The sequence below is a fragment of the Manis javanica genome, chromosome 1 (assembly GCF_040802235.1).
Source record: "Manis javanica isolate MJ-LG chromosome 1, MJ_LKY, whole genome shotgun sequence".
NCBI lineage: Eukaryota > Metazoa > Chordata > Mammalia > Pholidota > Manidae > Manis > Manis javanica.
The window spans coordinates 106,925,067-106,931,571 of record NC_133156.1 but is presented as its reverse complement, the minus strand read 5'-3'; positions in this window follow the sequence as shown (position 1 = coordinate 106,931,571).

Sequence of the window (6,505 nt, the reverse complement as noted above, 5' to 3'; positions counted from 1 at the left end):
TTGAAGAAAAATGAAAGCTGATATTTATTGAGTCTTGACTCTGTGCCAGCTACTATCCTGGATTATTTTTGCCAAATCTTCAAAAGGCTCCTAGTCCTGTGATATGGATTTTATGCCTAATTCACAGAGGATGTGATAAGGGCCCAGAGGAGAAGTCGAGGAACTTGCCCCAAGTCACAGAACTAGTTTTGATAGAGCCAGGACCAGGACTCATTGGTCTGACCTTAGAAACTGCATGCTTTAGCATTTCATCAGATGGAAGAAAAATAATTCAGAGCTCAGCATGTTGGCCATCACTCAGATTTGTCCTCACTGTTCAACCATGGAGCCATGACTTGGACCCAGATAGAGAAGGTACTGTGAGCAAAACTTGAAATAGTTGTTCTCACTAAAAACTCAGACAACTCTCTCTATTTTTTAGTGCCTCTAAAAAATGCAGAGGCTTCCACTAGTCCCATCCATCAAGGGCTCCAAGGTACCACCATAAGTAATATCCTGCTTGTGGGTAAAATTGCAATATTTCCAGAATCTCACATTAGAGAATGCCACACAGAATGGGGATGGGTAGGCCTTCTTCCCTCTTCTGCAAACAACATACCTTACCATGTGTTTCCTGTCTTCAGCTACTGAAGTTTCCAGAACATACACTCTCATTTCAGCATCTGGAGGGGTTCAGAGCAAGAGAAGTATAACTTCGGGGAAGCGGGGAATCCAAGGGCAAAATACCTTTGAAACCAAAATCAGTGAAAGGGAGAAATAAAGTGGGAGAAATCTATTTACTTATTCCAAGCAGTCCACTTCTGCTCTCCTGTGACTCTCGCGACCCAACTACAAAAGAAGAGGCCCCACCCAACCTCTCCCTCCAGACAAGCCCTAGCTCACCCTTGCAATTACCTATTGATAAGGAGATGAACTACTTCTCCCCACCCCTTGGAAACACCTATTGTGCAGAGATGCACTAAAGCCAGGCGAGAGATTCTGGAAATATTGCAATTTTACCCACAAGCAGGGCATTACTTATGGTGGTACCTTGGAGCCCTTGATGGATGGGACTGGTGGAAGCCTCTGCATTTTTTAGAGGCACTTGCAGAGCAGAAGAAACACAATAGCTCAAACAACTGGAAGAATAGGAGAATGCCAGTGAGATAGACCCTATAGACTCCATAAATCAATAGAGAGAGAAGAATTTGCCTGAAAGATGAAGGTTCTCAATAACAATTAACAATGAGCCCAGAACACCAACCTCATAACTGATCATCTCAGTCCATTTTTACCTATGCTCCCACTCCAAGGCTGGGGCAGTCTAAGAAAATACTCACTATGAATATAGTCCCCCAACAATGTCCTTTGTACAATAACTCCCTGATAAATAGTGTCTTAAACATTTCTCACCCCACTGTTGATGAATTTGATTTTTCAGGATTTCTTAATATATGGGCTCAGTATACATTATCAGTAGTATGTTATATTGTGATTGACAAAGTCTGAGTTTATTTCCTTAATAGAACATATAATTGCCTCTAGCCAAAAAAAGTAAATGACAGTGTAATTATATTCAAAGTTAATACATAGGTTAAGGAAGTAATCAAAAGAAAACACATCAATGCAATAGCAGCCCTGTAGGTGCCAGGACAGTGTAAAACAGGGGCTGTTACCCAAACCTAATCATTAGGGTTTGTTTTGTTTCATGCTTCTGACATTTTTGGGGACCTGTAGATGGGAGACTTTTATTATTGCTTTTCATGGCTGTGACCATTCCCAGTGATTCCTCATAGAGAGAAGTAGAGAAATGATCTGAAGGAGTTCATATTCAAGACCAAAAAGCAGGCAGATTGTGATGGGGTGTATGGAGGAGAATGAGTATAGGATACACTCACGTATGTGTGTGTATGGTTATATGTCTCTTGGAAGAAGGACAGACAACTTTCTTCGCTCAGTTTAGGTAGTAGCAGAGTGACATGCTGCTCATGGAAGACAGTTGAAACAGAGGAGTCAAAGAGAGTAAAAAAGAAGAGAGTTTTTGGAGTTTCCAGGAATATTGCCAATGTTAGGAGTAGCCTAACATTGGGATTTACCTGAGAAACACATGCCTACTCGCACGATTTCCTTGAATGAGGGTTGAGCAATGAGAGTAATCCAGCCTTTCTTTCCCCTAATGGAAATATGGACTTTGGGTCTCTCATAGCTCCATAGAGATCCTCTCAGAATATCTTCCTTATGTCCCTCAATAGAAGCTTCCACCTATCATGGCTTTGCTAATGATGCCCATAATAGTGGTTAATAATAATAAAACACCTCATTTTAGAAGGGCACTTTGCATTCTGCAAAAACATCTCAAACTGTTATCCACTGTGAACTGCACTATAACCATGATAAAGAGTTAGGGTGGGATTAGCTCTGATTTGCAGGTGAGGACACAGACTCAAGGAAGGATCTGGTTTAGGTCCAACAGCCAGTGAGTGGCAAAGCCAGTGCCGCTGACTGTGGTGACCTCTCATGCCATGGCCCCAGGCTGCCTGCTCAGCTATGGTCAACCTTCTGGAAAAACGTGAACCCCTAAGCTGCTGGAAAGATTCATCTTTAATTTTTGATTATGCCAGTGGTTTCAAGGGCAGTATGATCTCTAAAATGTTAGATGATATAACAGAGATAAACTTTAATTTATTTGCACACTTTGACTTCAGGTTCTGTTTACCACTGATAAGAAAGTTAATTTCTCTGACAATAGAGTTCTTTGGTTTTAAATGGCAAACATAGTATTTCCCACCTACTAACATCACTAGAATTAAGGAACAAATACCCCTAAAACACTGAAAGAAATTATTTCAGAAATGCTCTAGAAATAGAAATGTGAGATTTATACTGAATACATTTAAATGTGATTTTTAAACTGAAATTGAAGTTTCACTGATGATTTTTGCCACACATCTCATCATGATTTGTATTATTATTATCATTATAATTTCTTTCTTTTTCACTAAGCGCCTATGCCATAAATGGACTTTGTGATTTTTACAGATTCTACCATTTCACAGCCCACCGCTAGAGACAGAAATCCCATTAATTTGAATCCTTCACTTGGGACTCCAGCTTGCTGGTTAGTACTAGCTAAGGATATAAACGTTGCCTTTTTGTTATACATAGATAACAACGTGTTCTTTAGATCTATCTCAGAAGGAAGTATAAGATAATGAAACAGGTTTTGCTTCAACACTAGAAGCGACACTTTGCTCTATAATCCAGCAACTACACAACAGTACTGCTGGCTCTGGCGACTGTGGCATCACATTGACAGTCTTCATTAGTCAGGCTGGTATGCCTCCCACTCAGGGAACTCTATGTTGTGTAATCTCTCCAAAGAAAACCTGAGGTATAGCACCTAGACAACTGAAGTTTTCTTTATGAATGACTCTATCCCAGGAGGCCAGAGATACTAAGAATAAAAACTATTAAGCCACAGTGACATGTACAGCTTGCAAATTTGATATATATGTGTGTATTTTTAAGAAGCCATTTTTAGATAAGAAGTGCAAACTCTCACACTGGATTGGAAAGCAACTGAACCAACAAAATATTTTCCATAAAGGTGCCATTGTCTGTCAAACTTGACTTTGAAATGATACAGAATCATTTTTCTGAAAGAACCTGAAATTCACAAATCAGGATTTTCATGAATAATATTACACATTACTGACTATTTCTTAGGGGGTAAGTTTTTTCTAAATTGGGTTGGTGTTATTTAGCTTTTCTGCCTTTTTCTTGTTTTCAGGAAGACAATGAATTAATATACTGATGGAAGTTTTCTCAGAAATAAACACCTGCCTTTTAAAAATGTAAGTGTTTCACTTACTTCTAATAAATAGGGTCTTCCACCAAGAACACAAACAAACAAACAAAAACAAGCAAAGGAGTTCGCTTCTTTTAAAGTTTCATTTTTTTTTCTTAAATAGAGAGAGTCCCAGCTCAAAGTGCTTAGAAATGTGCACTCTTCCTTATGGCATCTGCCTTTTATTTGGACGCTTTGGTTAGAGATGAGGTTTTTGTGTTGCTTTGCTTTGCTTTATAAAGTGACAACGTTCTTCCATTCGTTTGTCAGAAAACTGTCTTTAAAACACCCACTGAAAACAAGCACACAATTGGGTTCAGCAGAGACAGTAGATTGGAATATAACTAAATACAGAGATTCTATCTACTTTATTGACCTAAAATTCCTTCCTATTGCAAGAAACTTGTCCCTACTGACATGTGGTAATGTTTTAATATCTGACTGGTATTGTGGTAAGTGTTCTAGGTAAATAATATCAATATGTCTAATAACTTCTGAAAGCTCAGCATACTTCACTGAAAAATGGTTGCCAAAACACATAGAGAAATTAAGTCAATGTCTATGTAAATGAAAAAAAATGATATTTTTTAAAAAGTTGGTTACTTTAGCCATTTTAATGCTGCTGTTCCTTCAGAAGAACAAGAGCTGGAATCTACCTTCTTTACAAGAATTTGGAGTAGTGTGATGTGACCTGTAATATCTGTACTTTTAAATGACAAACTTTTAAGTTTTCAATAAAAATATTTATATAACCCAAAGATTTTTAAAATGCATTTCTTTTGACTATTAATTCTTAGCAAACTTTAAATACATTTAATAAAAGTCTCAATCTTTTTTTGTTATTATGACTTCCAATCTTAATTCCTGCTTTTGTCCTCTCCATTAAAATAGAGATATCTTGCAAAAACCATGCTATGTCACTCTTACACCATGAAGGTTAAGAAAAAAGCCACTTAGAATCTGGGAAACTAATGAAAATGTTAAATTGCTATGCAATACATTTCAGTGTACTATATATGCCACTAAAGCAAACCAGCTGTTTTGCACCTGATATAAACTGTGTTCTTCTAATTCTTAACTAAGCCCATAAAGTGTAGCAATACAATAACAATTCTAAATGTATCAGTAGACAGTGTTCCTAAGTTCAAGGTGAGATGCTTTTGATGTATGTAGAAACTCAGAAGAATATTATTTTATAACTTCCTTTCCTAGATAAATAATTATGACGTTGATATGTTTAGTTGGTTTTGGTGTTCCTTCTTATATTGACCAAAAAAGCTAGTGTAGCTATATTTAAACTCTTATCTCTGTGATAGCTTCACTACAGTTCACAGAATATTTTAGATATTTTAAAATCAATGAGTTCTATTATTCTCAAAGTACATTTAAAATTCATTCATTTTTTTTCCTGTCAAATTATTTTTCCAGTATGTCCATCTGAATTGCAGGAAATCATTTTTCTTTGAAAAAAAGAGTCTCTACTTCAGCCCTTCATCTTTGAAGCCAGGATGAAATCATGTCACTGTTTAATACAGCCATATACCTCCCAGTTGAAATGACAAGTCACTGATATGAGTCAGAGTCTATAAAAGATTTGCGATAAAAGAAACCATGTTCTGCCCAAATATATTTCTTTCATTATCATTTACCAGATGGCATCTGTGTTATTGGCTGTCATTAAAATTTTTACCACCATTGTCATAGTGGTCTTAACAAGAAGACAAAGTAAAAAAGCATATAATGTGTAGAAGGATCTGAGTAAATTTGTATAGCCTGGATTCATGTTTCTGCTGCCCTGGTTAATGAAGAACAAAAATAAAGTCATAGGTAATAACAGGATTGAAAAATTCTAACCCACCTTTAGTAGGAGAAGGAATTTGAAATCAAAGGTGCAGTAACACAGGAATGGGTCATACTAATAATGCATCTTAGCCATGCGATTCACCTTCCAAATCTAGAAACAGCTAAGACAAGGTGAAGAGTTTCCCAGGTAATCTGAGATGTGTGGTCACATGCATTATGTCTTTGCAGTGAACCACTATTTGACACTGAGAGAAAACCAAAGTGTACTATTTCATCAGTAGTTAGCAGAGCATGTTCTAAACCATGTAGTGGACATGGAAGGACCTTCTTCAGCTGAATTGAAACTAGAAAATTATATTTCAGGAACAGTATGAGATTCATTTAGGCTTCCTGACTTTGTTTCTAGGCTTTCCTGCACTTTTCATAACTGCACTCCTCACCATACCATTAAAATAAATCCATTAAAGCTTGCCTTTCTATAATGATCTCAAAATTTAAAGTTTAATTTAAAAAGCTTTATCTGATATATTTAGTATGATATGTCCACATGCTTTATTCAGTAGGTTCTACATAGGAGAACATGTGGAGGTTATTTTACAGCTCTGACCACTGTAGATTTCAATATAAAGAAATGCCAACATGCTCTCTTCCAAATTCAAAATGGTTTTTGCAAATTTAGTGAGCATGGATGAAAATTTATTTAAAAATATTTTAATTATATCATTATAAGGAAATAGAAATGTGCAAAAGGCAATCATTGGCCACTCCTTATTATCTGGGAATGGAATGTCTGCATTGCAAAGTGAACTTAGATACCCACCCCTCAGTTCATTAATGGGCCATAAATTTCTCCTTTCAGAGGAAAATTTTTCTTAC